This window comes from Lissotriton helveticus, chromosome 1_2 (assembly GCF_964261635.1).
Source record: "Lissotriton helveticus chromosome 1_2, aLisHel1.1, whole genome shotgun sequence".
Classification (NCBI taxonomy): domain Eukaryota; kingdom Metazoa; phylum Chordata; class Amphibia; order Caudata; family Salamandridae; genus Lissotriton; species Lissotriton helveticus.
The window spans coordinates 18509086-18525857 of record NC_136058.1 but is presented as its reverse complement, the minus strand read 5'-3'; the positions used below and the strand labels follow the sequence as shown (position 1 = coordinate 18525857).

At 48.2% G+C, this 16772-nt stretch overlaps 1 long non-coding RNA gene across 1 annotated transcript; it reads right to left on the bottom strand.

Annotated features, from left to right (window-relative positions):
* Positions 1–14728: 14728 nt before the first annotated feature.
* On the bottom strand, positions 14729–16535 carry LOC144807743 (uncharacterized). Its single transcript, XR_013606423.1, has 4 exons — positions 16413–16535; positions 15797–15873; positions 15188–15266; positions 14729–14842 (listed from the first exon to the last, which is right to left on the bottom strand). It is a non-coding gene; the product is annotated as an uncharacterized LOC144807743 (long non-coding RNA).
* Between the last annotated feature and the right edge of the window lie 237 nt (positions 16536–16772).

Here is a 16772-nt window from a genome sequence, read left to right as displayed (position 1 = left end):
TATCGGCTTTCCCGGTCGAGAAGAGAAGCTCACCTGCTGCGGCAAGGTCCGCGACGGCACTACGGTAGTGCTGCAACAGTCGGAAGGAAAGTAGGCTGGTGTCATTGCAGGGTGACGCCAGTGCTCGGCTCAGATGGACAGCTGAAAAGCGGGGCAGGTCCCCACTTGAACTTTGTTTTCACCACTTGGAAAAACTATATGTTTTAATATGACGATGACGGCGCACCCACCTGGGACCACAAGGCACGCACTACAACATCCAGAAGGCCAAGAGGGTGGCCACGCCCATCCTGGCAGGTGTTTTACATTTAATGATGCGGCAATGCACAGCGCTCTCATTTTGTCTGAAACAAACGCTGCTGAAGAAGAGATTCACTCTCGAAACACGTACGGCGTATGAACTTTGAAACATGCTCTGTGTGGGGGTCCTGCTGGCAAGCTGTGTATTAAATTTGTGAGCGAATCAAGTTTCCAGTGGCTTCTCTTCGCTTGGGTCTCCTGTTGTGTTGGATATTTATCAGCTTTCCAGGTCGAGAAGAGAAGCTCACCTGCTGTGGCAGGGTCCGCGACGGCACTACGGTAGTGCTGCAACAGTCGGAAGGAAAGTAGGCTGGTGTCATTGCAGGGTGACGCCAGTGCTCGGCTCAGATGGACAGCTGAAAAGCGGGGCCGGTCCCCACTTGAACTTTGTTTTCACCACTTGGAAAAACTATATGTTTTAATATGACGATGACGGCGCACCCACCTGGGATCACGAGGCACGCACTACAACATCCAGAAGGCTAAGAGGGTGGCCACGCCCATCCTGGCAGGTGTTTTACATTTAAATATGCGGCAATGCACAGCGCTCTCATTTTGTCTGAAACAAACGCTGCTGAAGAAGAGATTCACTCTCGAAACGCGTACGGCGTATGAACTTTGAAACATGCTCTGTGTGGGGGTCCTGCTGGCAAGCTGTGCATTAAATTTGTGAGCGAATCAAGTTTCCAGTGGCTTCTCTTCACTTGAGTCTCCTGTTGTGTTGGATATTTATCGGCTTTCCAGGTCGAGAAGAGAAGCTCACCTGCTGCGGCAGGGTCCGCGACGGCACTACGGTAGTGCTGCAACAGTCGGAAGGAAAGTAGGCTGGTGTCATTGCAGGGTGACGCCAGTGCTCGGCTCAGATGGACAGCTGAAAAGCGGGGCAGGTCCCCACTTGAACTTTGTTTTCACCACTTGGAAAAACTATATGTTTTAATATGACGATGACGGCGCACCAACCTGGGATCACGAGGCACGCACTACAATATCCAGAAGGCCAAGAGGGTGGCCACGCCCATCCTGGCAGGTGTTTTACATTTAAATATGCGGCAATGCACAGCGCTCTCATTTTGTCTGAAACAAACGCTGCTGAAGAAGAGATTCACTCTCGAAACGCGTACGGCGTATGAACTTTAAAACATACTCTGTGTGGGGGTCCTGCTGGCAAGCTGTGCATTAAATTTGTGAGCGAATGAAGTTTCCAGTGGCTTCTCTTCACTTGGGTCTCCTGTTGTGTTGGATATTTATCGGCTTTCCAGGTCGAGAAGAGAAGCTCACCTGCTGCGACAGGGTCCGCGACGGCACTACGGTAGTGCTGCAACAGTCGGAAGGAAAGTAGGCTGGTGTCATTGCAGGGTGACGCCAGTGCTCGGCTCAGATGGACAGCTGAAAAGCGGGGCAGGTCCCCACTTGAACTTTGTCTTCACCACTTGGAAAAACTATATGTTTTAATATGACGATGACGGCGCACCCACCTGGGATCACGAGGCACGCACTACAACATCCAGAAGGCCAAGAGGGTGGCCACGGCCATCCTGGCAGGTGTTTTACATTTAAATATGCGGCAATTCACAGCGCTCTCATTTTGTCTGAAACAAACGCTGCTGAAGAAGAGATTCACTCTCGAAACGCGTACGGCGTATGAACTTTGAAACATGCTCTGTGTGGCGGTCCTGCTGGCAAGCTGTGCATTACATTTGTGAGCGTATCAAGTTTCCAGTGGCTTCTCTTCACTTGGGTCTCCTGTTGTGTTGGATATTTATCGGCTTTCCAGGTCGAGAAGAGAAGCTCACCTTCTGCGGCAGGGTCCGCGACGGCACTACGGTAGTGCTGCAACAGTCGGAAGGAAAGTAAGCTGGTGTCATTGCAGGGTGACGCCAGTGCTCGGCTCAGATGGACAGCTGAAAAGCGGGGCAGGTCCCCACTTGAACTTTGTTTTCACCACTTGGAAAAACTATATGTTTTAATATGACGATGACGGCGCACCCACCTGGGATCACAAGGCAAGCACTACAACATCCAGAAGGCCAAGAGGGTGGCCACCCCCATCCTGGCAGGTGTTTTACATTTAATGATGCGGCAATGCACAGCGCTCTCATTTTGTCTGAAACAAACGCTGCTGAAGAAGAGATTCACTCTCGAAACACGTACGGCGTATGAACTTTGAAACATGCTCTGTGTGGGGGTCCTGCTGGCAAGCTGTGCATTAAATTTGTGAGCGAATCAAGTTTCCAGTGGCTTCTCTTCACTTGGGTCTCCTGTTGTGTTGGATATTTATCGGCTTTCCAGGTCGAGAAGAGAAGCTCACCTGCTGCTGCAGGGTCCGCGACGGCACTACGGTAGTGCTGCAACAGTCAGAAGGAAAGTAGGCTGGTTTCATTGCAGGGTGACGCCAGTGCTCGGCTCAGATGGACAGCTGAAAAGCGGGGCCGGTCCCCACTTGAACTTTGTTTTCACCACTTGGAAAAACTATATGTTTTAATATGACGATGACGGCGCACCCACCTGGGATCACGAGGCACGCACTACAACATCCAGAAGGCCAAGAGGGTGGCCACGCCCATCCTGGCAGGTGTTTTACATTTAAATATGCGGCAATGCACAGCGCTCTCATTTTGTCTGAAACAAACGCTGCTGAAGAAGAGATTCACTCTCGAAACGCGTACGGCGTATGAACTTTGAAACATGCTCTGTGTGGGGGTACTGCTGGCAAGCTGTGCATTACATTTGTGAGCGAATCAAGTTTCCAGTGGCTTCTCTTCACTTGGGTCTCCTGTTGTGTTGTATATTTATCGGCTTTCCAGGTCGAGAAGAGAAGCTCACCTGCTGCGGCAGGGTCCGCGACGGCACTACGGTAGTGCTGCAACAGTCGGAAGGAAAGTAGGCTGGTGTCATTGCAGGGTGACGCCAGTGCTCGGCTCAGATGGACAGCTGAAAAGCGGGGCAGGTCCCCACTTGAACTTTGTTTTCACCACTTGGAAAAACTATATGTTTTAATATGACGATGACGGCGCACCCACCTGGGATCACGAGGCACGCACTACAATATCCAGAAGGCCAAGAGGGTGGCCACGCCCATCCTGGCAGGTGTTTTACATTTAAATATGCGGCAATGCACAGCGCTCTCATTTTGTCTGAAACAAACGCCGCTGAAGAAGAGATTCACTCTCGAAACGCGTACGGCGCATGAACTTTAAAACATACTCTGTGTGGGGGTCCTGCTGGCAAGCTGTGCATTAAATTTGTGAGCGAATGAAGTTTCCAGTGGCTTCTCTTCACTTGGGTCTCCTGTTGTGTTGGATATTTATCGGCTTTCCAGGTCGAGAAGAGAAGCTCACCTGCTGCGACAGGGTCCGCGACGGCACTACGGTAGTGCTGCAACAGTCGGAAGGAAAGTAGGCTGGTGTCATTGCAGGGTGACGCCAGTGCTCGGCTCAGATGGACAGCTGAAAAGCGGGGCCGGTCCCCACTTGAACTTTGTTTTCACCACTTGGAAAAACTATATGTTTTAATATGACAATGACGGCACACCCACCTGGGATCACGAGGCACGCACTACAACATCCAGAAGGCCAAGAGGGTGGCCACGCCCATCCTGGCAGGTGTTTTACATTTAAATATGCGGCAATTCACAGCGCTCTCATTTTGTCTGAAACAAACGCTGCTGAAGAAGAGATTCACTCTCGAAACGCGTACGGCGTATGAACTTTGAAACATGCTCTGTGTGGCGGTCCTGCTGGCAAGCTGTGCATTAAATTTGTGAGCGAATCAAGTTTCCAGTGGCTTCTCTTCACTTTGGTCTCTTGTTGTGTTGGATATTTATCGGCTTTCCAGGTCGAGAAGAGAAGCTCACCTTCTGCGGCAGGGTCCGCGACGGCACTACGGTAGTGCTGCAACAGTCGGAAGGAAAGTAGGCTGGTGTCATTGCAGGGTGACGCCAGTGCTCGGCTCAGATGGACAGCTGAAAAGCGGGGCAGGTCCCCACTTGAACTTTGTTTTCACCACTTGGAAAAACTATATGTTTTAATATGACGATGACGGCGCACCCACCTGGGATCACAAGGCACGCACTACAACATCCAGAAGGCCAAGAGGGTGGCCACCCCCATCCTGGCAGGTGTTTTACATTTAATGATGCGGCAATGCACAGCGCTCTCATTTTGTCTGAAACAAACGCTGCTGAAGAAGAGATTCACTCTCGAAACACGTACGGCGTATGAACTTTGAAACATGCTCTGTGTGGGGGTCCTGCTGGCAAGCTGTGCATTAAATTTGTGAGCGAATCAAGTTTCCAGTGGCTTCTCTTCACTTGGGTCTCCTGTTGTGTTGGATATTTATCGGCTTTCCAGGTCGAGAAGTGAAGCTCACCTGCTGCGGCAGGGTCCGCGACGGCACTACGGTAGTGCTGCAACAGTCGGAAGGAAAGTAGGCTGGTTTCATTGCAGGGTGACGCCAGTGCTCGGCTCAGATGGACAGCTGAAAAGCGGGGCCGGTCCCCACTTGAACTTTGTTTTCACCACTTGGAAAAACTATATGTTTTAATATGACGATGACGGCGCACCCACCTGGGATCACGAGGCACGCACTACAACATCCAGAAGGCCAAGAGGGTGGCCACGCCCATCCTGGCAGGTGTTTTACATTTAAATATGCGGCAATGCACAGCGCTCTCATTTTGTCTGAAACAAACGCTGCTGAAAAAGAGATTCACTCTCGAAACGCGTACGGCGTATGAACTTTGAAACATGCTCTGTGTGGGGGTCCTGCTGGCAAGCTGTGCATTACATTTGTGAGCGAATCAAGTTTCCAGTGGCTTCTCTTCACTTGGGTCTCCTGTTGTGTTGGATATTTATCGGCTTTCCAGGTCGAGAAGAGAAGCTCACCTGCTGCGGCAGGGTCCGCGACGGCACTACGGTAGTGCTGCAACAGTCGGAAGGAAAGTAGGCTGGTGTCATTGCAGGGTGACGCCAGTGCTCGGCTCAGATGGACAGCTGAAAAGCGGGGCAGGTCCCCACTTGAACTTTGTTTTCACCACTTGGAAAAACTATATGTTTTAATATGACGATGACGGCGCACCCACCTGGGATCACAAGGCACGCACTACAACATCCAGAAGGCCAAGAGGGTGGCCACCCCCATCCTGGCAGGTGTTTTACATTTAATGATGCGGCAATGCACAGCGCTCTCATTTTGTCTGAAACAAACGCTGCTGAAGAAGAGATTCACTCTCGAAACACGTACGGCGTATGAACTTTGAAACATGCTCTGTGTGGGGGTCCTGCTGGCAAGCTGTGCATTAAATTTGTGAGCGAATCAAGTTTCCAGTGGCTTCTCTTCACTTGGGTCTCCTGTTGTGTTGGATATTTATCGGCTTTCCAGGTCGAGAAGAGAAGCTCACCTGCTGCGGCAGGGTCCGCGACGGCACTACGGTAGTGCTGCAACAGTCGGAAGGAAAGTAGGCTGGTTTCATTGCAGGGTGACGCCAGTGCTCGGCTCAGATGGACAGCTGAAAAGCGGGGCCGGTCCCCACTTGAACTTTGTTTTCACCACTTGGAAAAACTATATGTTTTAATATGACGATGACGGCGCACCCACCTGGGATCACGAGGCACGCACTACAACATCCAGAAGGCCAAGAGGGTGGCCACGCCCATCCTGGCAGGTGTTTTACATTTAAATATGCGGCAATGCACAGCGCTCTCATTTTGTCTGAAACAAACGCTGCTGAAGAAGAGATTCACTCTCGAAACGCGTACGGCGTATGAACTTTGAAACATGCTCTGTGTGGGGGTCCTGCTGGCAAGCTGTGCATTACATTTGTGAGCGAATCAAGTTTCCAGTGGCTTCTCTTCACTTGGGTCTCCTGTTGTGTTGGATATTTATCGGCTTTCCAGGTCGAGAAGAGAAGCTCACCTGCTGCGGCAGGGTCCGCGACGGCACTACGGTAGTGCTGCAACAGTCGGAAGGAAAGTAGGCTGGTGTCATTGCAGGGTGACGCCAGTGCTCGGCTCAGATGGACAGCTGAAAAGCGGGGCAGGTCCCCACTTGAACTTTGTTTTCACCACTTGGAAAAACTATATGTTTTAATATGACGATGACGGCGCACCCACCTGGGATCACGAGGCACGCACTACAATATCCAGAAGGCCAAGAGGGTGGCCACGCCCATCCTGGCAGGTGTTTTACATTTAAATATGCGGCAATGCACAGCGCTTTCATTTTGTCTGAAACAAACGCTGCTGAAGAAGAGATTCACTCTCGAAACGCGTACGGCGTATGAACTTTGAAACATACTCTGTGTGGGGGTCCTGCTGGCAAGCTGTGCATTAAATTTGTAAGCAAATCAAGTTTCCAGTGGCTTCTCTTCACTTGGGTCTCCTGTTGTGTTGGATATTTATCGGCTTTCCAGGTCGAGAAGAGAAGCTCACCTGCTGCGGCAGGGTCCGCGACGGCACTACGGTAGTGCTGCAACAGTCGGAAGGAAAGTAGGCTGGTGTCATTGCAGGGTGACGCCAGTGCTCGGCTCAGATGGGCAGCTGAAAAGCGGGGCCGGTCTCCACTTGAACTTTGTTTTCACCACTTGGAAAAACTATATGTTTTAATATGACGATGACGGCGCACCCACCTGGGATCACGAGGCACGCACTACAACATCCAGAAGGCCAAGAGGGTGGCCACGCCCATCCTGGCAGGTGTTTTACATTTAAATATGCGGCAATGCACAGCGCTCTCATTTTGTCTGAAACAAACGCTGCTGAAGAAGAGATTCACTCTCGAAACGCGTACGGCGTATGAAATTTGAAACATACTCTGTGTGGGGGTCCTGCTGGCAAGCTGTGCATTAAATTTGTGAGCGAATCAAGTTTCCAGTGGCTTCTCTTCACTTGGATCTCCTGTTGTGTTGGATATTTATCGGCTTTCCCGGTCGAGAAGAGAAGCTCACCTGCTGCGGCAGGGTCCGCGACGGCACTACAGTAGTGCTGCAACAGTCGGAAGGAAAGTAGGCTGGTGTCATTGCTGGGTGACGCCAATGCTCGGCTCAGATGGACAGCTGAAAAGCGGGGCAGGTCCCCACTTGAACTTCGTTTTCACCACTTGGAAAAACTGTATGTTTTAATATGACGATGACGGAGCACCCACCTGGGATCACGAGGCACGCACTACAACATCCAGAAGGCCAAGAGGGTGGCCACGCCCATCCTGGCAGGTGTTTTACATTTAAATATGCGGCAATGCACAGCGCTCTCATTTTGTCTGAAACAAACGCTGCTGAGGAAGAGATTCACTCTCGAAACGCGTACGGCGTATGAACTTTGAAACATGCTCTGTGTGGGGGTCCTGCTGGCAAGCTGTGCATTAAATTTGTGAGCGAATCAAGTTTCCAGTGGCTTCTCTTCACTTGGGTCTCCTGTTGTGTTGGATATTTATCGGCTTTCCCGGTCGAGAAGAGAAGCTCACCTGCTGCGGCAGGGTCCGCAACGGCACTACGGTAGTGCTGCAACAGTCAGAAGGAAAGTAGGCTGGTGTCATTGCAGGGTGACGCCAGTGCTCGGCTCAGATGGACAGCCGAAAAGCGGGGCAGTTCGCCACTTGAACTTTGTTTTCACAAACTTGGAAAAACTATATGTTTTAATATGACGATGACGACGCACCCACCTGGGATCACGAGGCATGCACTACAACATCCAGAAGGCCAAGAGGGTGGCCACGCCCATCCTGGCAGGTGTTTTACATTTAAATATGCGGCAATGCACAGCTCTCTAATTTTGTCTGAAACAAACGCTGCTGAAGAAGAGATTCACTCTCGAAACGCGTACGGTGTATGAACTTTGAAACATGCTCTGTGTGGGGGTCCTGCTGGCAAGCTGTGCATTAAATTTGTGAGCGAATCAAGTTTCCAGTGGCTTCTCTTCACTTGGATCTCCTGTTGTGTTGGATATTTATCGGCTTTCCCGGTCGAGAAGAGAAGCTCACCTGCTGCGGCAGGGTCCGCGACGGCACTACAGTAGTGCTGCAACAGTCGGAAGGAAAGTAGGCTGGTGTCATTGCTGGGTGACGCCAATGCTCGGCTCAGATGGACAGCTGAAAAGCGGGGCAGGTCCCCACTTGAACTTCGTTTTCACCACTTGGAAAAACTGTATGTTTTAATATGACGATGACGGAGCACCCACCTGGGATCACGAGGCACGCACTACAACATCCAGAAGGCCAAGAGGGTGGCCACGCCCATCCTGGCAGGTGTTTTACATTTAAATATGCGGCAATGCACAGCGCTCTCATTTTGTCTGAAACAAACGCTGCTGAAGAAGAGATTCACTCTCGAAACGCGTACGGCGTATGAACTTTGAAACATGCTCTGTGTGGGGGTCCTGCTGGCAAGCTGTGCATTAAATTTGTGAGCGAATCAAGTTTCCAGTGGCTTCTCTTCACTTGGGTCTCCTGTTGTGTTGGATATTTATCGGCTTTCCCGGTCGAGAAGAGAAGCTCACCTGCTGCGGCAGGGTCCGCGACGGCACTACGGTAGTGCTGCAACAGTCAGAAGGAAAGTAGGCTGGTGTCATTGCAGGGTGACGCCAGTGCTCGGCTCAGATGGACAGCCGAAAAGCGGGGCAGTTCGCCACTTGAACTTTGTTTTCACCACTTGGAAAAACTATATGTTTTAATATGACGATGACGACGCACCCACCTGGGATCACGAGGCATGCACTACAACATCCAGAAGGCCAAGAGGGTGGCCACGCCCATCCTGGCAGGTGTTTTACATTTAAAAATGCGGCAATGCACATCGCTCTAATTTTGTCTGAAACAAACGCTGCTGAAGAAGAGATTCACTCTCGAAACGCGTACGGTGTATGAACTTTGAAACATGCTCTGTGTGGGGGTCCTGCTGGCAAGCTGTGCATTAAATTTGTGAGCGAATCAAGTTTCCAGTGGCTTCTCTTCACTTGGGTCTCCTGTTGTGTTGGATATTTATCGGCTTTCCCGGTGGAGAAGAGAACCTCACCTGCAGCGGCAGGGTCCGCGACGGCACTACGGTAGTGCTGCAACAGTCGGAAGGAAAGTAGGCTGGTGTCATTGCAGGGTGATGCCAGTGCTCGGCTCAGATGGACAGCTGAAAAGCAGGGCCGGTCCCCACTTGAGCTTTGTTTTCACCACTTGGAAAAACTATATGTTTTAATATGACGATGACGGCGCACCCACCTGGGATCACGAGGCACGCACTACAACATCCAGAAGGCCAAGAGGGTGGCCACGCCCATCCTGGCAGGTGTTTTACATTTAAATATGCGGCAATGCACAGCGCTCTCATTTTGTCTGAAACAAACCCTGCTGAAGAAGAGATTCACTCTCGAAACGCGTACGGCGTATGAACTTTGAAACATGCTCTGTGTTGGGGTCCTGCTGGCAAGCTGTGCAATAAATTTGTGAGCGAATCAAGTTTCCAGTGGCTTCTCTTCACTTGGGTCTCCTGTTGTGTTGGATATTTATCGGCTTTCCCGGTCGAGAAGAGAAGCTCACCTGCTGCGGCAGGGTCCGCGACGGCACTACGGTAGTGCTGCAACAGTCGGAAGGAAAGTAGGCTGGTGTCATTGCAGGGTGACGCCAGTGCTCGGCTCAGATGCACAGCTGAAAAGCGGAGCAGGTCCCCACTTGAACTTTGTTTTCACCACTTGGAAAAACTATATGTTTTAATATGACGATGACGGCGCACCCACCTGGGATCACGAGGCACGCACTACAATATCCAGAAGGCCAAGAGGGTGGCCACGCCCATCCTGGCAGGTGTTTTACATTTAAATATGCGGCAGGGTCCGCGACGGCACTACGGTAGTGCTGCAACAGTCGGAAGGAAAGTAGGCTGGTGTCATTGCAGGGTGACGCCAGTGCTCGGCTCAGATGCACAGCTGAAAAGCGGGGCAGGTCCCCACTTGAACTTTGTTTTCACCACTTGGAAAAACTATATGTTTTAATATGACGATGACGGCGCACCCACCTGGGATCACGAGGCACGCACTACAATATCCAGAAGGCCAAGAGGGTGGCCACGCCCATCCTGGCAGGTGTTTTACATTTAAATATGCGGCAATGCACAGCGCTCTCATTTTTTCTGAAACAAACGCTGCTGAAGAAGAGATTCACTCTCGAAACGTGTACGGCGTATGAACTTTGAAACATGCTCTGTGTGGGGGTCCTGCTGGCAAGCTGTGCATTAAATTTGTGAGCGAATCAAGTTTCCAGTGGCTTCTCTTCACTTGGGTCTCCTGTTGTGTTGGATATTTATCGGCTTTCCCGGTCGAGAAGGGAAGCTCACCTGCTGAGGCGGGTCCTCAACGGCACTACAGTAGTTCTGCAACAGTCGGAAGGAAAGTAGGCTGGTGTCATTGCAGGGTGACGCCAGTGCTCGGCTCAGATGGACAGCTGAAAAGCGGGGCAGGTTACCCACTTGAACTTTGTTTTCACCACTTGGAAAAACTATATGTTTTAATATGACGATGACGGCGCACCCACCTGGGATCACGAGGCATGCACTACAACATCCAGAAGGCCAAGAGGGTGGCCACGCCCATCCTGGCAGGTGTTTTACATTTAAATATGCGGCAATGCACAGCGCTCTCATTTTGTCTGAAACAAACGCTGCTGAAGAAGAGATTCACTCTCGAAACGCGTACGGCGTATGAACTTTGAAACATGCTCTGTGTGGGGGTCCTGCTGGCAAGCTGTGCATTAAATTTGTGAGCGAATCAAGTTTCCAGTGGCTTCTCTTCACTTGGGTCTCCTGTTGTGTTGGATATTTATCGGCTTTCCCGGTCGAGAAGGGAAGCTCACCTGCTGAGGCGGGTCCTCAACGGCACTACAGTAGTTCTGCAACAGTCGGAAGGAAAGTAGGCTGGTGTCATTGCAGGGTGACGCCAGTGCTCGGCTCAGATGGACAGCTGAAAAGCGGGGCAGGTTACCCACTTGAACTTTGTTTTCACCACTTGGAAAAACTATATGTTTTAATATGACGATGACGGCGCACCCACCTGGGATCACGAGGCATGCACTACAACATCCAGAAGGCCAAGAGGGTGGCCACGCCCATCCTGGCAGGTGTTTTACATTTAAATATGCGGCAATGCACAGCGCTCTCATTTTGTCTGAAACAAACGCTGCTGAAGAAGAGATTCACTCTCGAAACGCGTACGGCGTATGAACTTTGAACCATGCTCTGTGTGGGGGTCCTTCTGGCAAGCTGTGCATTAAATTTGTGAGCGAATCAAGTTTCCAGTGGTTTCTCTTCACTTGGGTCTCCTGTTGTGTTGGATATTTATCGGCTTTCCCGGTCGAGAAGAGAAGCTCACCTCCTGCGGCAGGGTCCGCGACGGCACTACGGTAGTGCTGCAACAGTCCGAAGGAAAGTAGGCTGGTGTCATTGCAGGGTGACGCCAGTGCTCGGCTCAGATGGACAGCTGAAAAGCGGTGCAGGTCCCCACTTGAACTTTGTTTTCACCACTTGGAAAAACGATATGTTTTAATATGACGATGACGCGCACCCACGTGGGATCAGGAGGCACGCACAACAACATCCAGAAGGCCAAGAGGTCGGCCACGCCCATCCTGGCAGGGGTTTTACATTTAAATATGCGGCAATGCACAGCGCTCTCATTTTGTCTGAAACAAACGCTGCTGAAGAAGAGATTCACTCTCGAAACGCGTACGGCGTATGAACTTTGAAACATGCTCTGTGTAGGGGTCCTGCTGGCAAGCTGTGCACTAAATTTGTGAGCGAATCAAGTTTCCAGTGGTTTCTCTTCACTTGGGTCTCCTGTTGTGTTGGATATTTATCGTCTTTCCCGGTCGAGAAGAGAAGCTCACCTGCTGCGGCAGGGTCCGCGACGGCACTACAGTAGTGCTGCAACAGTCGGAAGGAAAGTAGGCTGGTGTCATTGCAGGGTGACGCCAGTGCTCGGCTCAGATGGACAGCTGAAAAGCGGGGTAGTTCCCCACTTGAACTTTGTTTTCACCACTTGGAAAAACGATATGTTTTAATATGACGATGACGCGCACCCACGTGGGATCAGGAGGCACGCACAACAACATCCAGAAGGCCAAGAGGTCGGCCACGCCCATCCTGGCAGGGGTTTTACATTTAAATATGCGGCAATGCACAGCGCTCTCATTTTGTCTGAAACAAACACTGATGAAGAAGAGATTCACTCTCGAAACGCGTACGGCGTATGAACTTTGAAACATGCTCTGTGTGGGGGTCCTGCTGGCAAGCTGTGCATTCAATTTGTGAGCGAATCAAGTGTCCAGTGGCTTCTCTTCACTAGGGTCTCCTGTTGTGTTGGGTATATATATATATATATATATATATATATATATATCATCCAAAAATTCCCCGGATCATGAGAACGCCACTCTGCAAGGATAGGAAACATTCCTTTTATTATTGCACTAAACACGATCACAGCCCCAGTTCATTTTTAAAGCTACCCAACGCGTTTCATTGCCTCATGCAATTTCTTCAGGGGAAATGGGGAGACACAGCAAAAACCCGGTGCAGTACTTCAAACAATTTTATAGTTTGTGTTTTTTACCCACAATGCACGATTTTTCTGTTACAAACTGCTTGCTGGACTTAGAAGTACTGATTCAAAACCCTTTTCACTCGGGGCCGGTTTTAATGTCCACAATGTTTTTAACCCATCTTTCTTAAAAGTTCATAGCCCTCCAGTGGGTTCCAGGGCTGCTTTCATGTTTTCTTTCGGCAATCCTTAGCACTGGGAGGCTGCTCCATTAACAGCCTGTTAGACCTGGCTTTTAGGCGGTGCATTCTCTGCGGCTCGGACCCTGCCGCATATAAATCATCCAAAAATGCCCCGGATCATGGTATTTATATGCGGCAGGCTCCAAGCCGCAGAGAATGCACTGCCTAAAAGCCAGGTCTAACAGGCTGTTAATGGATAGCATTAAATAAAACCCACAGATAGGGGCCCCAGATAGATGGTTCCTCACGAAGCAGATCCCTGGGCAATTTGTCTGGACCGGGTGCTTTTCCAGCTGATAGCCTTTCTATCGCTAAGGTGACCTCACGTAGTGTAATCCCTGGAGGGTCCTCCAAGGGAGCCTCGATAGGAGGAATTATTACTGCATCTGAAACCTTCAGGGATAGAATCAAGGCATTATGGTCACTACCAACTCGTGAGATAACTTCAAAATCCATTACCCTAAATCACGACATACACTCAACCAAAATGTAATGTATCTGGGAAGCTTGGCCAGTTCTATTAAATGTAGGCTTGCTCGGCCTATCCGAAGGCATGCGGCCATTACAAGCCCTCAGGGAATGAGTTAAACAGATAGCATTAATTTGGAGTACCAGGGGAGATCAAGACTTAACTAACTGACCTTGATGATCTGGTATGGCCCACTGCAGGTCCTCCTCGTTAGAAGTGGCATCGTAAGAACCTAAAAGGGGTTCGAAGTGACAGTTTAAATCACCCCCAACTATTAGTCGTGAGTCAGGAGGCACTGTTGGAATATAAAGATTAAGTGCCTCAAGGGTTTTAGATTCTTGTGCCAAACTCACAGGGCGGGAGTAGATGTTAATGATGACAAAACTTAACTTGGAGGGGAAAGTGAGCAATGCCGCTTGGATATCAAGAGAGGAGGTATTTAGAGTAGTAACAGTACACCCCGCATGTGAGGCTACCCATATAGATAGTCCTCCCGACGGCCTTCCCCTCTCTCTAGTAATAGCAGGTATATTAAATGTAACAAAGCCCATCCTGGCATAATCCTCACTTGCCCATGTCTCCTGAAATAAACACACATCTAACTGGTCCACAAACAAACCCCACTCATGGCAAGAGAGTTTGCCCTTGATACCTGCCACTTTCCACGATAAGATCTTCAAATTTCTACCCACTCTAGAAGTTCCCTTCAAGGGTACAAATGTGTTCGAACAGGGGAGGGTCTTTGTGATGTCATTCAAGAGGTTAGTGAGATTGATTGGTGAGGTCTCAAATGGTGCCTCAACCCCATCCCTAACAGTAGATTGTTTGTGTGGTCCAAATTCTGATATCATTTTGTATGGCAAAAAAAGTAGTACTGTGTGATAAGTAACAAAAGGGACCCCCTGATACTGCTAGATAGTTCCTAGGTCAGGGCACAAATATTATATAAATAACTTATCCTAGGCAACTAATAGGTCCTGAGGGAATAGCAGGTACTGTGGAACATCAATTCTTGTAGCCAAACAATAGATCACCTGATGTAGTGCACATCAAAAAAAATATATTAACAATAGAAAAAGGTGTTATTCATGATTAATTTATTAAAAATACAAAAAATATTTAATCAAATCACTGACACAGTTAAAAAATCATAGTTACTTTCTCATGAATGTTACAAATAACAATATTATAAATGACAATCATTTCAATTTGTACACATATTTAAAAAACAAGTAAAAAGATCAAACAAGTGGAGTTATTGATTTGTCTCTACGCGCGTTTCGGCGTATTCACGCCTTCTTCCGGAGAACCACTTGATATTTCTAAAAAAGAATAAAATATAATTACATCTGTATATAGAGCATATGATTACAATTTATGTGCACTACATTTACAAACTAAAGGCTACATTCATTAACAACATGAGGCTCTGGAGCATATTGCTCAGAATGCTGGCTGCGACATATTAAGGTACAGATTATATTCTATTTATGGACATTTATAGATGTCACCTATATCTATCCTATCAGATTAATGTATCTATGAGTGAGAGGGTATTTTGTTAGTCTCTGTAAAGTCCTAACATATATAGTTCAAGATCCAAAGAACATATAGTTGGATATAGCTATGGATCTTAACTTTCACAACATTTTACATGAAGTTCTTACCCCAAATGATTGTGCTTGTAGATAAATCTGAGTCTGAGTTCTATCTCTGTATGCGGATGTATAGGGATAATGTCGTACCCTTTAATAAAAGATAAACAGAGAAATGGAAATAAAGTTGTAATATTCAGGATGTGTGTACATTACTATTTTGTAAAGGGATGCATATTTTTCATGATTACCTTAACAATAGAAATCCAAGCCTTTTAATTTATTTCTCTATATTCATTGGATCAACATGCGAGATGTATTGATCTGCAGAGTTTCGTCGTATGGTACTAATTTCGAGAGGTACACACTGCAGAAAATAATATGCTGTTGTTAGTCTTTATGACTGGTTGTTTGAAATCTTTGATACTACCTAGTACTTTAGGTGGTTAATATATACTGACCGTGATTTGAATGATAATGTACCATATACGATACTGCGTCTGTAGTCAGCCGTAATTGGGAGGTAACAAATAGTACTTGGCGTTGCCTTGGGTTGATCCTATAGAGACAGGGTATGATGAGGCTAGAATCATGAAGTTAATCAAATCTAAACAGACCTAATTAGAGGGTTCTTTTTCTTAGATAAAATATAATGTCAACAGAGCAGTCCTCAGATAGTACCTTATGGTTTGGTAGTTCTAGGTTCCCAATGTAGGTAGGTAGGGGCATGGATGACCTCCTATTCCTTGATTTGATGTCTAAACAGGACAGAGAAGACCAAAGCGTCATTTTAGTTAGTTGAAATTTTGATGCTCGTGCCCAACATTCCGTGCGTTATACAAGTTATTGACATGCTTTATAGAAACGGGGAGGCATGACTGAATATATAACGTTTTTTATGGATGTTGGTCATATATGGTTTACTAAATAGACTCTTGGATTCCCAGCGCTTAACATAAAGTTGGGTTAATCATCAGGTCTAGTATTAAGATTTAATACTGTTTTGTTTAAGACGTTACAGCTAACTATTACTTTCACCGACGTCATGCGCAGGTCGGGTTTTGTATTCCAGTCTTATGCCTTATGCACCCGTTGGACTCCCGCATTACATTTTTCTGATTTATGAGCTAGATAGCATTGGTTTTCTAGTTTAGATAGTATTTGCTACCTTCCCATTCAGGGGGGATAAAACTTCAGATGGAGTACGCGGCTTCTTATTAGACACTACCCCCTTTATACTTTAAGCGGCTATCTCTGTCTACGCAGCCTTTCCTTTTAGGACTGTGTAATCTCTTACCTGATAGCGTCCGTTCGCGTGGCCTCAAATGGGGGTCTGTTGCGGTGTCTTGTTTACTATAGCGCTCACCTTTTTTATATTTGTAGAAAAGGCGCTAGTCTTAGGTTAATTGGGCTCCCCGCCTATCTGTTTTGACGTAGTGTAGTTACGGTGGCTCGTGGATGACAAGGGGGAACACGGCTCCGCTATCAAAACAGTTGATGGACTACATCAGTAGCCATATTGGAGTGTAGTGTCAGTTCAGTTCTGTAGATATAGAAGAAAGACTGTGTATTTTGTTTTTATCGTAATTGCCATCACATATATTTTTTGTATTTACTGCATGACTAGATAATGTATGCGTTTTAGTGCCTAATTAAA